The following is a 22,032-nucleotide window of genomic DNA, read 5'->3' on the forward strand; positions in this document are numbered from 1 at the left end:
AGGGTGGTGGGTTGGAACCCGGCCCTGGTCAAACTGCAACAAAAAAATAGCTGGGCATTGTGGTGGGTGCCTATAGTCCCAGCTACTTGGGAGGCTGAGGCAAGAGAATTGCCTAAGCCCAAGAGCTGGAGGTTGCTGTGAGCTGTGATGCTACAGCACTCTACCAAGGATAACAAAGTGAGACTCGATCTTTAAAAAAAAAAAAGAATGTATTCCAGCTACATTCAGGTAAACACAAAAGATGATGTAAAATCTCCATCTTTTTATGGCTACATAGTATTCCATGGTATACATATACCACAATTTATTAATCCATTCATGGGTTGATGGGCCCTTGGGTTGCTTCCACAACTTGGCAGTTATGAATTGGGCTACAATAAACATTCTGATGCAAATGTCTTTTTTGTAAAATTATTTTTGTTCTTCTGGGTAAATGCCTAGTAATGGAATTGCAGGATCAAATGTAGGTCAACTGTTAGTTCCTTGAGAATTCTCCACACTTCTTTCCAAAAATGCTGTATTAGTTTGCAATCCCACCAGCAGTGTATAAGTGTTCCCTTCTCTCCACGTCCAAGCCAACATCTGCAGTTTCGGGATTTTGTGATGTTGGCTAATCTTACTAGAGTTAGATAATATCTCAAACTGGTTTTGATTTTCATTTCTCTGATGATTAAATATGATGAGCATTTTTTCATGTGTTTATTGGCCATTCATGTGTCATCTTCAGAGAAGTTTCTGTTCAAGTCTCTTGCCCACAAAGAAATGGGGTTGTTTGTTCTTTTCTTATTGATTAATTTGAGTTCTCTTTAGATTCTAGTTATCAGACCTTTGTTGGAATCATAACCTGCAAAAATCTTCTCCCATTCTGAAGGCTGTCTGTTTGCTTTACTTGCAGTGACCTTAGCTGTGCAGAAGCTTTTTAGTTTGCTCAGATCCCAGTAATGTATTTTTGGTGTTGCTTCAATTGCCAGGGGCATCCTTTTCATAAAATATTTTCTCAGGCCAGTATCTTTAAGCATTTTCCCTGTACTCTCTTCTACTATTTTTATAGTTTCATGTCTTAAATTTAAATCTTTTATTTAAAGTGAGAATCAATTTTTGTTAGTGGTGAAAGGTAAGGGTCCAGTTTCAGTCTTCAATGGGTTGTCAGCCAGTTCTCCCAGCATCATTTGTTGAATAGGGAATCTTTTCTGCAGTGTATGTTTTTATTAGGCTTATCAAAGATCAAATGACAATATGTGGCTGGGTTCATCTTTAGATTCTCTGTTCTATTCCATATGTCTGTATCTCTATTTTTGTGCCAATACCATGCTGTTTTGATTACTATAGATTTGTAGTATAACCTGAAGTCTGGCAATGTGATGCCTCCAGATTTGTTTTTATTTCTAAGTAATATATTGGCTATTGGAGGCTTTTTTCTGATTCCATATAAAATGAAGTACTATTTTTTCAAGTTCTTCAAAGTGTGACATTGGTGCTTTGATAGGGATTGCATTAAATCTGTAGATTGCTTTGGGTAGTATGGACATTTTAACAATGTTGATTCTTCCCAGCTAAGAGCATGGTATATTTTTTCATTTTAAAATATCTTCTGCTATTTTTTTCCTCAGGGTTTCATAATTCTCATTATAGAGGTCTTTCACTTCCTTGGTTAGATAAATTCCCAGGTATTTCATCTTCTTTGGCACTACTGTAAAAGGAATAGAGTCCTTGACTATATATATATGTATATATATATATATTTTTTTATTGTTGGGGATTCATTGAGGGTACAATACCTTGACTATATTTTTGGCTTGACTTTTGTTGGTATATATAAAAGCTACTGATTTGTAAGTATTGATTTTGTATCCTGAGACACTGCTACCGCGTTTCCCCGAAAATAAAACATCCTCCAAAAATAAGTCCTACTTATAGGTTTCCTTCTGGGTGAAATATAAGGCATCCCCCCTGAAAATAAGGCCCCCCCGAGGCTCTGTCTCGGAATGAAAATTAACTTACTGTCAACTGGTTGCTAGGACTGCCCCGACTGGCGTCTAGCAACCACTGACTTTATGCAGAGTCCTGACGTCACTGCTGTGTGGAGGTGGAGTGGAGGTCAGAGTGAGAGGTGAGCACGGGTCAGGAGAGAGGAGGAGACTTTCACAGATGCGTGTAGAAGAACAGGAGGATCAGAGCTGATGGGTCGCAGCAAAGGTGGTGAGTGCTGGTCTGTCTCTGGTGACACTGCCTGATGCTCGCAGCCGCCCTCATGATGACTGAAGGTTCTCAGTGGCAGACCCTGCTCCAGCCCAGGTCCAAGCCCCAGCCAGCCCAGTGACAGTCCTGAGGCAGGCCCCAGGGGGGAAATGTCTGATAAAGGAGTGGGGGCGGATGTCTGGTGAAGGTGTTCAGTGGCACAGGGGTGAGGGGAGGGGGATCACTTAAACTGATACAGGTGGATCAGAGGGGGCAATCAAAATGACACAGGAGGATCAGAGCAGACAATTAAAATGACACAGGAGGATCAAAAGGGGTTACTAAAATGGTAATCCCCCCTCTGATTCTCCTGTGCCATTTTGATTCCCCCCTCTGATCCCCCCTGTGTCATTTTAAGTGATTCCCCTCCCCCAACCCTGATACCCCAGTTCCTTTTTTTTACCCCTAGAAATGAGCACAAAAACAAAAAGCTACTCCATGGAGTACAAGAAAGGAATCGTGGAAGATTCTTGGGGCCAAAATCTTACTGCTTTCAGTAAAGAGAAGATGTTGAGTATCTGATTGATCCGAAAATGGTGAGCAGAGTATGGTAACCTCATTGAACAAGTGGACAAGGGAAATGCTAAAAAGCGCAAGTGTGGATCAGGTTGGCAACCATTATTTTCCGAGCTGGAAGACCTGATCTGTGAATGGGTTGTTGACAGGAGAGCAAAGGCTTTGGTTGTGAATAGGGCTCAGATTCAAGAATTTGCCCTTGCAATGGCACCACAGTTTGACATAGCCCCCGAAGACTTCAAAGCATCACAACACTGGCTGGATAATTTCCTTCAGTGAAGTGAACTGTCTTTAAGAAGATCCACAACATTGTTTAGGCTGGAAGATACTCAAGTTACTACCGTACCGTATACAGGTAATAAATTTCCTTTATTTTCATTTAACAATAAATGTGTACTGTATTCTTCTTCATGGAAAAATAAGACCACCCCTGAAAATAAGACCTAGCGCATCTTTGGGAGGAAAAATTAATATAACACACTGTCTTATTTTGGGGTAAACAGGGTATATTCCTTGATCATTTCCAAGAGCTTTGTAGTTGAGTCTCTGGGGTTTTCCAGGTATAAGATCATGTCATGTGTGAAGAGTGAGAGTTTGATCTTCACTGACCCCCATTTGAATATTCTTTTTTTTTTTATTATTAAATCATAGCTATGTACATTGATATGATCATGGGGCATCATTCACTAGCTTTACAGACTGTTTACCAAGTTTCACATATACCCTTGTAAGATGCACCGCTGGTGTAATCCCACCAATACCCTTCTCTCTACCCACCTCCCCCCTCCCTCCCCTCCCTTTCCCCCTTCCCCCTATTCTTACGTTGTAACCGGGTTATAGCTTTCATATGAAAACCCTAAATTAGTTTCATAGTAGGGCTGAGTACATTGGATACTTTTTCTTCCATTTTTGAGATACTTTACTAAGAAGAATATGTTCCAGCTCCATCCATGTAAACATGAAAGAGGTAAAGTCTCCATCTTTCTTTAAGGCTGCATAATATTCCATGGTGTATATGTACCACAATTTATTAATCCATTCGTGGATCGATGGGCACTTGGGCTTCTTCCATGACTTAGCAATTATGAATTGAGCTGCAATAAACATTCTGGTACAAATATCTTTGTTATGATGTGCTTTTTGGTCTTCTGGGTATATGCCCAGTAGAGGGATTACAGGATTGAATGGCAGATCTATTTTTAGATCTCTAAGTGTTCTCCATATCTCTTTCCAAAAGGAATGTATTATTGCATTCCCACCAGCAGTGCAAAAGTGTTCCCTTTTCTCCACATCCACGCCAACATCTCTGGTCTTGGGATATTGTGACATAGGCTAGTCTCACTGGAGTTAGATGGTATCTCAAAGTAGTTTTGATTTGCATTTCTCTGATGATTAAAGATGATGAGCATTTTTTCATATGTCTGAAGGCCGTGCACCTGTCTTCTTCAGAGAAGTTTCTCTTCAAATCCCTTGCCCAGCCTGCGATGGGATCCCTTGTTCTATTCTTGCTAATGCATTTGAGTTCTCTGTGGATTCTGGTTATTAAACCTTTGTCAGAGACATAACCTGCAAATATCTTCTCCCATTCTGAGGGCTGTCTGCTTGCTTTACTTACTGTGTTCTTGGCTGTGCAGAAGCTTTTTAGTTTGATCAAGTCCCAGTAGTGTATTTTTGAAGCTGCTTCAATTGCCCAGGGGGTTCTCCTCATAAAATACTCACCCAGCCCGATTTCTTCAAGGGTTTTCCCTACACTCTCCTCTAGTATTTTTATAGTTTCATGTCTTAAGTTTAAATCTTTGATCCAGTGAGAGTCTATCTTAGTTAATGGTGAAAGGTGTGGGTCCACTTTCAGTCTTCTACAGGTTGCCAGCCAGTTCACCCAGCACCATTTGTTAAATAGGGAATCTTTTCCCCACTGAATGTTTTTAATTGGCTTATCAAAGATTAAATAATGATAAGTAGCTGGATTCATCTCTTGGTTCTCTATTCTGTTCCAGACATCTACTTCTCTGTTTTTGTGCCAATACCATGCTGTTTTGATCACTATTGATTTGTAGTATAGTCTGAGGTCTGGTAGTGTAATTCCTCCTGCTTTGTTTTTATTTCTGAGTAATGTCTTGGCTATTCGAGGTTTTTTTCTGATTCCATATAAAACGAAGTATTGTTTTTTCCAGATCTTTAAAGTATGATGGTGGAGCTTTAATAGGGATTGCATTGAAATGATATATTTCTTTGGGTAGTATAGACATTTTAACAATATTGATTCTTCCCAGCCATGAGCATGGTATGTTTTTCCATTTGTTAACATTTTCAGCTATTTCTTTTCTTAGAGTTTCATAGTTCTCTTTATAGAGATCTTTCACGTCCTTTGTTAGATAAATTCCCAAATATTTCATCTTCTTTGGCACTACTGTGAATGGGATAGAGTCCTTAACTGTTTTTTCAACTTGACTGTTGTTGGTATATATAAAGGCTACTAATTTATGAATGTTGATTTTGTAACCTGAGACGCTGCTGTATTCCTTGATCACTTCTAAGAGTTTTGTAGTAGAGTCCCTAGTGTTTTCCAGATATACTATCATATCATCTGTGAAGAGTGAAAGTTTTATCTCTTCTGACCCTATATGGATACCCTTGATTGCCTTTTCTTCCCTAATTGCAGTGGCTAAAACTTCCATTACAATGTTAAAAAGCAATGGAGACAATGGGCAGCCTTGTCTGGTTCCTGATCTGAGTGGAAATGATTCCAATTTAACTCCATTCACTATGATATTGGCTGTCGGTTTGCTGTAGATTGCCTCTATCAGTTTAAGAAATGTCCCTTCTATACCGATTTTCTTAAGTGTTCTGATTGAAGGAATGCTGGATATTATCAAAAGCTTTTTCTGCATCAATTGAGAGAATCATATGGTCTTTGTTTTTTAATTTGTTTATGTGCTGGATTACATTTATAGATTTACGTATATTGAACCAGCCTTGAGATCCTGGGATAAAACTAACTTGGTCATGATGTATAATTTGTTTGATGAGTTGCTGGATTCTGTTTGTTAGGATCTTGTTGAATATTTTTGCATCTATATTCATTAGTGATATTGGTCTATAATTTTCTTTTCTTGTTGGGTCTTTTCCTGGTTTGGGGATGAGGGTGATGTTTGCTTCATAGAACGTGTTGGGTAGTCTTCCTTCTTTTTCTACCTTTTGGAACAGGTTGAGTAATATAGGTACTAATTCCTCTTTAAAGGTTTGGTAGAATTCAGACGTGAAACCATCTGGTCCCGGGCTTTTCTTTTTAGGGAGGTTTTGTATGGTTGATGCTATTTCCGAACTTGATATGGGCCTGTTCAACATTTCCACTTGATTCTGGCTAAGTCTTGGAAGGTGATGTGCTTCCAAGTATCAGTCAATTTCCTTCAGATTTTCATATTTCTGAGAATAAAGTTTCTTGTAATATTCATTAAGGATTTTTTGGATTTCTGAGGAGTCTGTTGTTATTTCGTCTTTGTTATTTCTGATTGATGACATTAGAGATTTTACTCTTTTTTTCCTGATTAGGTTGGCCAAAGGTTTATCTATTTTATTGGCCTTTTCAAAAAACCAGCTTTTTGATTTATTGATCTGTTGTATTATTCTTTTGTTTTCAATTTCATTTAATTCTGCTCTAATTTTGGTTATTTCTTTTCTTCTACTGGGTTTGGGGTTCGAATGTTCTTCCTTTTCCAGTTGCTTGAGATGTCCCATTAAGTTGTTAACTTCCTCTCTTTCCGTTCTCTTGAGGAAGGCTTGCAGTGCTATAAATTTCCCTCTTAGGACTGCCTTTGCGGTGTCCCAGAGGTTCTGATAGTTCATGTCTTCATTGTTGTTTTGTTCCAAAAAATTGGCAATTTCTTTCTTAATCTCATCTCTGACCCAGCTATCATTCAGTATAAGGTTATTAACTTCCATGTTTTTGTATGAGTATGCAGATTCCTGTTGTTACTCAGCTCAAGTTTTATTCCATGGTGGCCCGAGAAGATGCATGGAATAATTTCTATTCCTTTAAATTTACTGAGGTTAGACTTGTGACCTAAGATGTGATCGATTTTGAAGTAAGTTCCATGGAGTGATGAGAAGTATGTGTATTCAGTTTGTTTGGGATGAAATGTGCTGTAGATGTCTGCTAAATCCAAATGTTGGATGGTTAGGTTTAACTGTAAGATTTCTTTGCTCAGCTTCTTGTTGGAGGATCGATCCAACACTGCCAAAGGAGTGTTGAAATCTCCGATGATTATGGAGCTGGAGGAAATCAAGTTGCTCATGTCTGTTAGAGTTTCTCTTATAAATTGAGGTGCATCTGGTTGGGTGCATAGATATTAATAATTGAGATCTCATCATATTGAGTATTACCCTTAACAAATATGAAGTGACCGTTCCTGTCCTTCCTTACTTTTGTTGGTTTAAAGCCTATTGTATCTGCAAATAAAATTGCAACACCTGCTTTTTTCTGATTACTATTTGCCTGAAATATGGACGACCATCCTTTCACCCTGAGTCTGTATTTGTCTTTTAAGTTAAGATGTGACTCTTGTATGCAACAAATATCTGGCCTGAGTTTTTGTATCCAATCAGCTAACCTATGCCTCTTTAGAGGACAGTTTAAGCCGTTCACATTAATGGAGAATATTGATAAGTCTGGTGAAGTTTTGGATATCGAGTTTTTCAAAAGTCCAGTGGGCATTTTTAATCCTTTCACCAGTGTGGAAATTGGAGTTTGATCTGAAGTTTCTGAGTGAGTTTACTTTTGTGGGATAGAATTGGGTTGGTCATTATGGAGGATAGGTCTGAGAATATCCCGAAGAGCTGGTTTTGTTATGGCAAATTTCTTCAACATATGAATGTCATTAAAGTATTTAATTTCTCCATCATAAATGAAACTCAGTTTAGCTGGATACAAGATCCACGGTTGAAAGTTATTTTGCTTTAGGAGATTAAAAGTCGGTGATTACCCTCTTCTGGCTTGAAAAGTTTCAGCAGAGAGATCTGCAGTCATTCTAATATTCTTGCCTTTGAAGGTAATGGTTTTCTTTCTCCTGGCAGCTTTGAGGATTTTCTCCTTCATATTAACTTTAGGGAAGTTAACTATGATATGCCTGGGGGATGTCTTATTGGGGTTGAGTCGTGCTGGCATTCTGAAGCTGTCCGCTATCTGAATTTCAGAATCCTAGGCATGTCTGGAAAATTCTCTTTCATAATTTCATGCAGAAGGGCCTCTGTGCCCAGTGAGTCCACTTCATCTATTTCTGAAACCCCTATGATTCAATTATTCGCCTTCTTCGAATTATCCCAGAGCTCTTGGAGAGAATGATCCATTTTTGCTCTCCATTTCTCTTCCTCTTTGAGAGTTTGGGAGCGTTCAAAGGCTTTATCTTCGATGTCAGAAATCCTTTCTTCTGCTTGCTCCATTCTGTTGCTGAGGGATTCTACTGTATTTTTCATATCTTTGAGGACTGCAAATTCTTGCTTCAATGTGTCTAAGTCTTTGGTGGTTTTGTCTTTAAATTCGTTAAATTCTTGAGACAACTTTCTCCTTGAATTCCTAATTCCACTTTGTTAATCTTATCTGCAATTCTTGAGACAATTTCTCCTCGAATTCCTAATTCCACTTTGTTAATCTTATCTGCAATCCAAATTCTGAATTTGATTTCTGACATTTCAGCCAGTTGTTTACGAATGGGATCTTTAATTGCATCTGCCATATCTTTCCTTGGGGGGGGTTGATCTATTCTGGTTATTCATGTTACCAGAGTTTTTCCGCTGATTCTGCCCTATGGTTGTTTTACTCCCTCTGATTTTTTTCCCCTGGGGCTTTGTCGAGGGCCTGTACGGTGTTGTGGCCTGAGAAACTGCGGCCCTGTCTGGTGTAGTGGGGCTAAGTGGTTCTGTCTTGTTTTCAGCTGGTTTCTGTTCCACCCTAGTGAAACAGATACTTTGGATTGAAGTCTCAGCTGTGGAGATATATCAGCAATTAAGTCACCCCGCCCCCCACTGGCAAACAATTGGAAAAGAAAAATCAAACCTTCCTACCACCGTACACCCAGGGCACCACCTGATTTGTTCTCAGGCAATTGGTTCAGTTCAAAAAGGTCCAAATCAATTGTCTCAGTCTGCACCTGTCTCGGGTGAGAGAGTTTAAGAGGTCTCTGGGACCTGGATCACAGGGGTCTTGTGACTACTCTGGTGTGGCTTGCTCCAGTGCTGCGTGGAGTCAGGAGAAGCCACCCAGCCAATAAATCAGTCTGGGAAGATTGCTGCCTCCTTCCCCACCTTGCACCACTTCACATCCAGTCACTGATAGCCCTGCAGTTGGCTGACCCAGTTGCCTGTAGTGAATCAGGCAGGAGTTTGTACCTGCCTGAATCACAAGGAAGTATGCCAGGGTGTTGCACTCTGCCTCTCTCCAGCAGGAGGAGGTGAAGCCTGACAGCGTCGGGTGCTTGATGAAGGTTGAGGGGTTTTCACTCAGGTCCAGTCTTGCCCCTGATTAATGTTACTGACAGAACAGAACAGAAGAACTCTGCGGTTCCCCTGCAGAAGAGAAGCTGAATTGAGTTCCAAATCAGCTTGTCTTTGCTCTTGTATTGTCTATAGGCTGACGATCCCCTGAAGGCCAGGAGCGTCTTAGGTTTAGTAAAGCGGACCTCTGGGTCAGCCCTGCCCTGGGAGTTTCCCTGGTTTGCAAGTTAGAGTTGCCTTAGGCAAACTCAGAGTCTCTGGTTGCCCAGGGAGACAGGGGGTGTGGCTTCAGAATATTCGGTAGTGAGCCGTATTGCTAGCAAAAGAGGGCTGCTGCTTTATGGCTGAGGCAACGGCCGCTCCGGTGTAGCTCCCCTCCAGCCAACCGTCCTCTCTCCGCTCCTGTACCCCAGAGTCTGCACCGACCGGCTGCAGCCCAGCACTGTCTACACCCCTCGAGCAATCACCCAAGAGTCTGGACCCCTGGGAAACAGGCATCTAGACCCTGGAGTGAGAGCAGAGGCGATTGCAGTGAGCGCTGGGAGCCTGGGGTCGCGGGCAGACAACACACAGAGCTTTACACAGTTTTATGCCTGGCCGTATTGTCACCAAAAGACGGCTGTCACACTGTGCCTCAGGGAACTGCCACTCTGGTGCAGTCCCCTCTCCGCCGACCGACTGGGACTGGCCTCCAGACCCCAGTGTGAGCGAAGGGGAGCACTGGGATCTCAGAATTCCAGGTAGAGACTATATACAGTTTATACAGTTTTATGCCCGGCAGAAGGACGCCATGGCACCCTAGTAGGGGAGGTAGGTCCAGTTTTTAGAGGTTCTCTCCCGTGGAGTGTAGTGGGACGACCTTTGAACTCTGACCGGTTGTTTGTGGGGCACTCTGAGCCGTTCTCATGGGGGAGGGGACTCCCGTCCGCTTGGTGATGGATTTTGTACCTTTTGTTTGTATCCTTGTGGTCGCAGTTCGCCTCAGCGGGGTTGACGTGCGTTCTACAACCTCTCTTAGTGCAGCTCAAATCCACCAGATTACTTGCTGAATTTTTGTCCTTTAACTCTCCTTCTGAACGGGAGCCTCTGTGGAAAGCTGATTTCAGTCAGCCATCTTGTCTCCTCCCCTCCCCATTTGAATATCCTTGATCCTCTTGCCTGATTGTGATGGCTTAGGACTCTCAGTACTATGTTGAATAGCAGGGGTGACAATGGGCATCCTTGTCTAGTTCCAGATCTGAGTGGAAATGTTTTCCATTTTACTCCATTTAATATGATATTGGCGGTGGTGTCTGTAGCTCAATTAGGCAGGGTGCCGGCCACATACACTGAGGGTGGAGGGTTCAAACACAGCCTGGACCAGCTAAACAACAACTGCAACAACAACAACAACAACAAAAATAGCTGGGCATTGTCGCAGGAGCCTGTAGTCCCAGCTACTTGGGAGGCCGAGGCAAGAGAATCACTTAAGCCCAAGAGTTTAAGGCTGCTGTGAGCTCTGATGCCACAGCATTCTACTGAGGGTGACATAGTGACACTCTGCCTCAAAAAAATAAAAATAAAAATGATATTGGTTGTGGGTTTGCTGTAGATTGCCTCTATCAGTTTAAGAAATGTCCCATCTAAGCCTATTTTCTAGAATCATATAGTCATTGTTTTTTATTTTATTTTGTGGTATATTATATTTATAGATTTATGTTGAATCAACCTTGTAACCCTGGCATACCCTGCTGAAGTCAGGGCTTTTAGGGCTGGTGCCCACTTCCAGGACAGTCTTTATCTTACCCAATAGGTAAGATTTTACAGCATTTTGCTGTTAGAATAATATGTGATATTGTAAAGTGTTTGAAATATTCGCATTTCCATATAAAAGGAGCAAGTATAAATTCTGAAGGAAATGTTATTATAGATTATGCTATTCCGGACAATTTAAGGGATTATCACGTGTATGTGTATGTGCAGAAAAAAAACCTCTTTATCATACATTTTAAATCTAAGGATATTCTACTATGTTATGTATATGTGCATTTCTTCATTTAATTTTGGATAAAAAGACTGGAGGAAATCCATGTAGAAATGGGTGGAGGAAAATTATTCTTTTTCTTTGAGTCCTTTTAATCAAACACAAAACTGGAAGGTTCTGAATCTCAGGTTGCCTATTGGAATGCTTTGTGGAATCTTGCATAAAAGCCATATTTCCAAGTCTAGAGGCAGAATATAGTCTTTAAAGTTGGCTATGCATTTTCAGTGTTATTGATTATGCCTACATAGTACTGATATTTCAGAAAAAAGGCCAACGTACTTAGTTTGTCTCTGTATTTATAATTTTTCCCTAGGTCTCTTCAGCACCACAAACACCACTGAATTGTTCTCTAGCTCTTTGCCAAGAAATGCTATGCATTGTCTGGCACATCATAAAACAGACAACCCCCAAAGCAAGCACAGACACTAAAATTGGAACAATACAGAGAAGATGAGTATGGCCCAAGGGCAAGGATGACACACAAATTTGTGAAGAGTTCCATATTGTTTGACAATTGCAAAGATGTGGAAAGAACCCAAGTCTATCAACCCATGAATGGATTAATAGACTGTGGTATATGTGTACCATGGAGTACTATTCAGCCATAAAGAAAGGTGGAGATATTGTATCTTTTATATTTACCTGGATGGATTTGGAGAACATTTTCTTGAGTAAGATATCATAATAATGGAAAAGCAAGTGTCCGATGTACTCAATGCTAATATGAAACCAGTAGATCAGCAACTACAAGCCCATACAAGAAAATAAACAAATTCAGGAAGTGGGGAGGGGGAAGGTGGTTCGGTAAGTTCTCACCTAATGGGTACAATGTAAGAGTATATGGGGTATATGGTATATCTCTTGGGTGAAGGGCTCAACCACACTTGGACTTTACCAAAAAAAAAAAAAATGCAAAGAATGTAACTTAATGGTATATATCCTTATATTAATCCAAAATTAAAAATATTAGGTAACCCCAACTTTCAGGTCCATTGTGATACCTATACACAAATAGAAGGAACTTTGGGGTGATTACATATTCATGCTTTTCTTTATGCTTTTCCTTCCACTTGCCAGTAGAAGAACCTGAAACAGAAGGTTTTCAGGCCAGGTTTTCTATCCTGATCGTAGCTCAGTAGTTCATGGCTTGCAGCTAATTTTCCAAAGGGTAAAGTGGGAAGGTTCTACTTTCAAGACTGCGCCTTGATTCATAGCTTTGTTTGTGTTACTTGTTATTGATTTCTTTCTCTATCTACTCTAGTACAAATGGTCAGTGAGCTTCCTTCCAGGGTAAGGAGATTTCAGAACCAAATGGAGTTGCTCTCAAATCATAAGTTCAGTCACTTCTTACACATTTCACATAGAACATGTTTAAAACAATAACAAGTTCCATCTAGATAATGTTTTTACTACTTGTTTATTTTTTTTTCTAATCAGCAGACATTGATCTTTGGAGCTCTGGTATTTTTTGCTAATCTGGTTAAATCCAGTGCTGACTTATTTTCTTTATTTGTTTTTGATTTTTTGAGGTGTAAGACAATTTTCTCTATGTCTTCTTAGTCTGTTTTCTCAGGCTTTTAGTTAAAGTAGCTGTCCTGGCAAGTACGTGTCTATCTTTTGGCTGTAGGAAGTTTCTGACTAATCACATGTTCTGGTTGATGGTATTCAACCCTCTGTTTAGCTCTCTGGGCAAAATACCTTGCCATCTTTACAGACCATAACTAAAACAATCTTACTCTCTACCCCTTTGTGTTTTCCAGACTACTATAGACTGTTCCTCTCATCTTTTGTACTCTGAATGAACTTTGTGTTTTACCTTTTTCCTGTTTCAGTGAACTAGTTCAAGGCTATGTTGTACCTGTTATAAAATGTTTTAAATTTTATTGCTAACCATTTAGTTAATGTAGAAAAAGGTATTGACTCTGTGTGTCTAACATGAATAAAGTGAAAGTCAATAAAATACCATAAATGCTACTACTGAGGACTTTTAAGTGACATAATAAAGTATTCTGTGTAAGATCAATAGTAAAAACTATTTTAGAATATGACTCTATCAGGAAGTGTTATTTCCCATGAAAAGTTCTTTAAAATGGTTTATCTATTGCTTATTATCATGAAAGAGAAAATAGATGCCAAACAGAAGAGAAACAGTGTTCAAAAGAGAGACTGAGAAATAATTTATCCTTGGTTAATAGGTAAAGCAGACAACCATGTTTCTATAGTGTGTTTTGTATAGATGTTAACCTTTTTGTGGATAACACTTGAAAATTGGTCAGTACATAAAATGCTATTCTTTGAGCAAGTGCAAATTGAAAGACTGTGAATTTGCTATAATTAATAATAAAAGTTTGGAAGTAAGATGTACCATCCCAGGGCGTACCATACTGGTCATAATAGGAAAAAATTTAGTACAGTTCTCTGAAATGTAGAAGAATCCTGGCTGGGATAGAGTATTCTTTTACTCATAATGTTGAAAGATGCAGTGGACAATAGCCTATAAATAGAATATTATAGCTCGTATGTTTGTAGTAAACCACTTATATGCTCTTTTATATTTTATTTTATTTTACTTTATTTTATTTTTAAGACAGAGTCTCACTATGTTGCCCTGAGTAGAGTGCTGTAGCATCACAGCTCGCAGCAACCTCAAACTCTTGGGCTTAAGCGATTCTCTTGCCTCAGTCTCCCGAGGAGCTGGGACTATAGGCCCACCACAACACCCAGCAGTTGTCGTTGTTTAGTGGACCCAGGCCGGGCTCGAACCCGCCAGCTTCAGTATACGTGGCCGGCACCCTACTCACTGAGCTATGGGTGCTGAGCCTATGTTCTTTTAAATTAAATATCAGAAGGCAGGCTCAGTTATTAGCAATGAGCAGAGACTACCTGGTGCAGGTGATATCAGAAATGGATAATACATACTTTTTAAACGTTCCCTCATCTTCCTAAAAGTCTGAACTTTCATCTTCTTATATTCTGATATAATAATGTTTTATGATATAATGATGTTTTATGTACATTATTATTTGGCAACAAAAAGGTAAATTTTAATTAGATCTGAAACATCTGCAAAAGGTTGAATTTAGATGACGATTAAATTGTCCCACAGATGGAGGTTTCATTTTCTTGATTTGTGCTTTAGTTTTAAAACAAAAAAGTTATTTTATTGTTTTAAACAAGCTAGTAAACTTGACTTACAAGGGATATTCGAGGAAATTCTTCAGGCTGATAAACACTATATTGTAATTCAGCCTGAAGAATTTCCTCGAATATCTCTTGTAAGTCAAGTTTACTAGCAGTAAATGATCTCAGTCTTTTAAACAGTATTTATGACTTTATTTCACCTTCACTTTTGGGAGGTAGTGAAAGCTGGATTACTGGTGTGTAGTTTTTTTTCTGTATACACTTTGAATGTCATCCTGTCCCCCTCTGCATTTCATTGTTTCTCATCTTAAGTCAATTATTCATCCAATTGAGGTTCCTTGTTATGTGATGTGTTATTTTTCTCTTGCTCCTTTCCAAGACTTTCTCTTTACCTTTGTATTTTATTCTTGTGAGAGGCATAACTTAAGTTATACTCTTAACAATTTTTTTAAGAGTACATCGTTGTTGATTGTAGATACACAGTTCTACAATAGACCTTTAGAGTTTATTCATTTCGTTTGACTGAAACTTTATGCCTATTGATTTATAACTCTCCATTCCCTTCTTCCCCTTGTCCTGCAAACCACCATTCTACTCTTGGAGTCTGTGAACTTGACTGTTTTAGATACCTCGTGGAAGCGGAATCATGCAGTTTTTGTCATTCTGTGACTGACTTCATTCACTTACCATAGTGTTCTCAAGATTCACTCATGTTAACCCACATTGCAAAACTTCCTTCTTTTTAAAAGCTAAAGCATTATATCGTATGTCTATACCACATTTTCTTTATCAGTTCAACAACGTTTCTTTACTAGATGACATTTAAGTTGTTTCCAGGTTGAGGCTATTGTGGATAGTGCTGCAATAAACATAAAAGTGAAGATTTCTCTTTGACATAACTGATTTCAATTCTTTTGGATATATACCCCCAAAGTGAGATGGCTGAGTCATATCATGGTTCTATTTTTCAATCATTTGTGGATTTTCAGAATTATTTACTCAGTTATGATACTATTTTGAATTTCCACCAACAGTGTTTAAGGGCTCCAATTTCTTCATATGCTCACTAATACTTATTATCTTTGTTTTTTGATAACAATCATCCTAGCAAATGTGAGTGATATCTAATTGCTGTTTTGATTTGCATTTTCCTGATAATTAGTGATGTTGAAATTTTTTTTTTTTTTCACATACCTGTTGACCACTTGTGTATCCTCTTTGGAGGAATGCCTACTCAGGCCCCTTGCCCACTTTGAATAGGGTTATTTGTTTTATTACTATTGAGTTGTTTGATATCTTTATATATTTTAGATATTATCTCTTTATCACATTTATGGTTTGCAAATATTTTCTCCCATTATATAGGTTGTGTCTTTACTTTGTTAATTGTTTCCTTTGCTATGCACAAGCTTTTTGGTTTAATGAAATTGTATTTTTCTTTAACTTTTTTCTTTTTTGTATTGATTGTGCTTTTGGGATGATATTCAAGGAATCATTGACCAGATAAAAGTCATAAAGCTTTTCCATTATGTTTTCTTGTAGAAGATTTATAATTTCAGGTCTTATATTTAAGTCTTTAATCTATATTGAGTTAATTTTTGTGTATGGTATGAGATAGGGTGCAATTTTGTTATTTTGAATATGGGTATCCAATTTTCTCAACACTATTGAAGTGATTATCTTTTCCTCATTGTGTTTTTTTTTTTGCACTCTTATCAAAGTTCAGTGAGCATACATACATGGTTTATTTAGGGCTCTGTTCATTTCCACTGTTTTATATGCCTGTCTTTATGCCAGTACCATCCTGTTGTGGTTGTAATATGTTTTGAATCAGAAAGTGTGATAGCTCCAGTTATGTTGTTTTTTCAGGATCGTTTTAGATATTTATAGACATTTGGGCTTCTGTATAAACTTTATGATGTTTTCTGTTTGAAAAATGTCATTGGAGGGTGGCCCCTGTGGCTCAAGGAGTAGGGCGCCAGTCCCATATGCCAGAGGTGGTGGGTTCAAACCCAGCCCTGGTCAAAAACCAAATAAAAAACAAAAATGTCATTGGATATTTGATAAATATTGCATTGAATCTGTAGATCACTCTCAATAGTACAGATATTTGACAATATTAAGTCTTCTACTCCAGGAACATGGGATATCTTTCCATTTATTTGTGACATTTTTTCCTCAATGTTTTCTGGTTTTCAGTATTCAAATATTTCACCTCCTTGGTAAAGTTTACTCCTAGGTATTTGATTTGTTTTGATGTTGTTGTAAATAAGATTTAAAATAATTCCCTTTTCAGGTAGTTCATCATTAGTGTATGAAAATGCCACTGATTTTTGGATGTTGATTTTGTATCCTGAAGCTTTACTAATTTTTTAATTTAATTCTAACAGGTTTTTTTTTGTTTGTTTATTCTTTAGGATTTCCTATATATCAAACCATACTTTCTTTTTTCTGTTTTGAGGCCTTTTTATTTCTTTTTCTTGCCTAATTGTTCTGGCTAGAACTTCTTTTTTTAAATTGATTTTATTAAATCATAGCTGTGTACATTGGTATGATCATGGGTAGAACTTCTTTTTTTTTTTTTTTTTTGTTGGGAATTCATTGAGGGTACAATAAGCCAGTTACACTGATTGCAATTGTTAGGTAAAGTCCCTCTTGCAAACATGTCTTGCCCCCATAAAATGTGACACACACTAAGGCCCCACCCTCCTCCCTCCATCCCTCTTTCTGCTTCCCCCCCATAAACTTAATTGTCATTAATTGTCCTCATATCAAGATTGAGTACATAGGATTCATGCTTCTCCATTTTTGTGATGCTTTAGTAAGAATAATGTCTTCCACTTCCATCCAGGTTAATACGAAGGATGTAAAGTCTCCATTTTTTTTAATGGCTGAATAGTATTCCATGGTATACATATACCACAGCTTATTAATCCATTCCTGGGTTGGTGGGCATTTAGGCTGTTTCCACATTTTGGCAATGGTAAATTGAGCTGCAATAAACAGTCTAGTACAAGTGTCCTTATGATAAAAGGATTTTTTCCTTCTGGGTAAATGCCCAGTAATGGGATTGCAGGATCGAATGGGAGGTCTAGGTTGAGTGCTTTGAGGTTTCTCCATACTTCCTTCCAGAAAGGTTGTACTAGTTTGCAGTCCCACCAGCAGTGTAAAAGTGTTCCCTTCTCTCCACATCCACGCCAGCAAATGCAGTTTTGAGATTTTGTGATGTGGGCCATTCTCACTGGGGTTAGATGATATCTCAGGGTTGTTTTGATTTGCATTTCTCTAATATATAGAGATGATGAACATTTTTTCATGTGTTTGTTAGCCATTCGTCTGTGGTCTTTAGAGAAAGTTCTATTCATGTCTCTTGCCCATTTATATAAGGGATTGTTGGCTTTTTTCATGTGGATTAATTTGAGTTCTCTATAGATCCTGGTTATCAAGCTTTTGTCTGATTGAAAATATGCAAATATCCTTTCCCATTGTGTAGGTTGTCTCTTTGCTTTGGTTATTGTCTCCTTAGCTGTACAGAAGCTTTTCAGTTGAATGAAGTCCCATTTGTTTATTTTTGTTGTTGTTGCCATTGCCATGGCAGTCTTCTTCATGAAGTCTTCCCCCAGGCCAATATCTTCCAGTGTTTTTCCTATGCTTTCTTTGAGGATTTTTATTGTTTCATGCCTTAAATTTAAGTCCTTTATCCATCTTGAATCAATTTTTGTGAGTGGGGAAAGGTGTGGGTCCAGTTTCAGTCTTTTACATGTAGACATCCAGTTCTCCCAACACCATTTATTGAATAGGGAGTCTTTCCCCCAAGGTAAGTTCTTGTTTGGTTTATCAAAGATTAGGTGGTTGTAAGATGTTAGTTTCATTTCTTGGTGTTCAATTAGATTCCAAGTGTCTATGTCTCTGTTTTTGTGCCAGTACCATGCTGTCTTGAGCACTATGGCTTTGTAGTACAGACTAAAATCTGGTATGCTGATGCCCCCAGCTTTATTTTTGTTACAGAGAACTGCCTTAGCTATACGGGTTTTTTTCCGGTTCCATACAAAACGCAGAATCATTTTTTCCAAATCTTGAAAGTACGATGTTGGTATTTTGATAGGAATGGCATTGAATAGGTAGATTGCTTTGGGAAGTATAGACATTTTAACAATGTTGATTCTTCCCATCCATGAGCATGGTATGTTCTTCCATTTGTTAATATCCTCTGCTATTTCCTTTCTGAGGATTTCATAGTTTTCTTTATAGAGGTCCTTCACCTCCTTCGTTAGGTATATTCCTAGGTATTTCATTTTCTTTGAGACTATGGTGAAGGGAGTTGTGTCCTTAATTAGCTTCTCATCTTGACTGTTATTGGTGTATACAAAGGCTACTGACTTGTGGACATTGATTTTATATCCTGAAACATTACTGTATTTTTTGATGACTTCTAGGAGTCTTGTGGTGGAGTCTTTGGGGTTCTCTAAGTATAAGATCATGTCATCAGCAAAGAGGGAGAGTTTGACCTCCTTTGCTCCCATTTGGATTCCCTTTATTTCCTTGTCTTGCCTAATTGTATTGGCTAGAACTTCCAGCACTATGTTGAATAGTAAAGGTGACAGAGGACAACCTTGTCTGGTTCCAGTTCTAAGAGGAAAAGCTTTCGGTTTTACTCCATTCAGTAAAATATTGGCTGTGGGTTTGTCATAGATAGCTTCAATCAGTTTTAGAAATGTGCCACCTGTGCCTATACTCTTCAGTGTTCTAATTAGAAAAGGATGCTGGATTTTATCAAATGCTTTTTCTGCATCTATTGAGAGGATCATATGATCTTTATTTTTGCCTCTGTTAATATGGTGGATAACGTTTATGGACTTGCGTATGTTAAACCAGCCTTGCATCCCTGGGATGAAGCCTACTTGATCATGATGAATGACTTTTTTGATGATAAGCTGTAATCTATTGGCTAGGATTTTGTTGAGAATTTTTCCATCTATATTCATGAGTGAGATTGGTCTGAAATTCTCCTTTTTGCTTGGGTCTTTTCCTGGTTTTGGTATCAGGGTGATGTTTGCTTCATAGAATGTGTTGGGGAAGATTCCTTCTTCCTCAAATTTTTGGAATAATTTCTGCAGTACAGGAATAAGCTCTTCCTTGAAGGTTTGATAGAATTCTGGAGTGAAGCCATCTGGACCAGGGCATTTTTTAGTTGGAAGCTTTTTTATTGTTTCTTTGATCTCAGTGCTTGAAATTGGTCTGTTCAGGAGGTCTATTTCTTCCTGGCTAAGTCTAGGGAGAGGGTGTGATTCCAAATATTGATCCATTTCCTTCACATTGTCAAATTTCTGGGCATAGAGTTTCTGGTAGTATTCAGAGATGATCTCTTGTATCTCTGTGGGATCAGTTGTTATTTCCCCTTTATCGTTTCTGATTGAGGTTATTAGAGATTTTACTTTTCTATTTCTAGTTAGTCTGGCCAATGGTTTATCTATTTTATTTATTTTTTCAAAAAACCAACTCCTTGTTTCATTAATTTTCTGAATGATTCTTTTGTTTTCAATTTCATTGATCTCTGATTTGATTTTGGAGATTTCTTTTCTTCTACTGGGTTTAGGCTTAGATTGTTCTTCTTTTTCCAATTCCATAAGATCTCTTGTGAGATTGTTGATGTGCTCTCTTTCTGTTTTTCGAATGTAGGCATCTAAAGCGATGAATTTTCCTCTCAAAACTGCTTTTGCAGTATCCCACAGGTTTTGGTAGCTTGTGTCTTCATTGTTGTTATGCTCAAGGAAGTTAATGATTTCCTGTTTTATTTCTTCTTTCACCCATCTGTTATTCAACAGAAGATTGTTTAATTTCCATGCCTTTGGGTGGGGTTGAGCATTTTTGTTAGAGTTGAGTTCCACCTTTAGTGCCTTAGAGTTGAGTTCCACCTTTAGTTCCACCTTTAGTGCCTTAAGGTAAAATTTCAATTCTTTTGATTCTGTTGATATTTGTTTTGTGTCCCAGGATATGATCAATTTTGGAGAATGTTCCATGGGGTGATGAGAAGAATGTATATTCTTTATCTATGGGGTGGAGTGTTCTATATATGTCTATCAAGCATAGTTGTTCTAGGGTCTCATTTAAATCTCTTACATCTTTGTTTAATTTCTGTTTGGAGGATCTGTCCAGCTTTGTAAGAGGTGTGTTAAAGTCCCCTGTTATGATGGTATTATCAGATATCATATTGCTCAGACTGAGTAAGGTCTGCTTCAAGAATCTGGGAGCATTTAAATTGGGTGCATAAATATTTAGAATTGAAATGTCTTCTTGTTGTAGTTTTCCCTTGACCAATATAAAGTGACCATCTTTGTCTTTCTTGACTTTAGTTGCTTTAAATCCACATGTATCTGAAAATAAGATTGCAACTCCTCTTTTCTTCTGAATTCCATTTGCCTGAAAAATTGTCTTCCAACCCTTGACTCGGAGCTTTAATTTGTCTTTTGAAGCCAGGTGTGTTTCTTGCAGACAGGAAATGGATGGCTTGTGTTTTTTAATCCAGTCAGCCAATCTATTTCTCTTCAGTGGGGAATTCAAGCCATTAACATTTATTGAGATAATTGATAAGTGTGGTAGTATTCTATTCGTCTTATTTGGTGAGAGTCCATTGCTTAGTTTTATCTTTTGCATCAGTGTGTAGGTTAGGTTCTGCCTTTGATTTCTGAGTTCTTACTTTGCTGCTGATCCATTGTGGTGGTCAGTGTGCAGAACAGGTGGAAGTATTTCCTGTAGAGCTGGTCTTGATGTGGCGAATTTCCTCAATGTTTGTATATCCGTAAATGATTTGATTTCTCCATCAATTTTGAAGCTTAGCTTAGCAGGGTACAGAATTCCGGGCTGAAAATTGTTCTGTTTAAGTAGATTAAAGGTAGATGACCATTGTCTTCTTGCTTGGAAAGTTTCATTAGAGAAGTCTGCGGTAACTCTGATGGATTTGCCCCTGTAGGTCAACTGGCGCTTACTCCTGGCAGCTTGCAGAATCTTTTCTTTTGTCTTGACTTTGGACAGGTTCATCACAATGTGTCTTGGAGAAGCTCGGTTAGAGTTGAGGCGACCTGGGGTCCGATATCCCTCTGAAAGCAGTGTGTCAGAATCTTTGGTGATGTTTGGGAAATTTTCTTTTATAATATTCTCTAGTATGGCTTCCATTCCTCTGGGGCATTCTTCTTCCCCTTCTGGAATTCCTATAACTCGTATGTTGGAACGCTTCATAAAGTCCCATAATTCTGACAGTGAACGTTGTGCTTTCTCTCTCTTCTTTTCTGCCTCTTTTACTGTCTGAGTTATCTCAAGAACTTTGTCTTCTACCTTTGAAATTCTGTCTTCTGCATGGTCTAACCTGTTGCTGATACTTTCCATTGCATCTTTAAGTTCCCTAATTGACTGTTTCAGTTCCTTCAGGTCTGCTATATCCTTTTTATATTCTTCATATCGTTCATCTCTTATTTGATTCTGTTTTTGGATTTCCTTTTGGTTATTTTCCAATTTATTAGCAATTTCCTTCATTGTTTCCATCATTTCTTTCATTGTTTTCAACATGTGTATTCTAAATTCCCTTTCTGTCATTCCTAACATTTCTATACTGGTGGAATCATCTGCAG

The 22,032-nt window shown here is 38.4% G+C and overlaps 1 pseudogene; it reads left to right on the top strand.

Moving 5' to 3' along the window:
• Positions 1 to 11,678: 11,678 nt before the first annotated feature.
• Positions 11,679 to 11,774, top strand: LOC128592621 (uncharacterized; annotated as a pseudogene).
• Positions 11,775 to 22,032: the final 10,258 nt, after the last annotated feature.

Source organism: Nycticebus coucang, chromosome 1, assembly GCF_027406575.1.
Source record: "Nycticebus coucang isolate mNycCou1 chromosome 1, mNycCou1.pri, whole genome shotgun sequence".
Classification (NCBI taxonomy): Eukaryota; Metazoa; Chordata; class Mammalia; order Primates; family Lorisidae; genus Nycticebus; species Nycticebus coucang.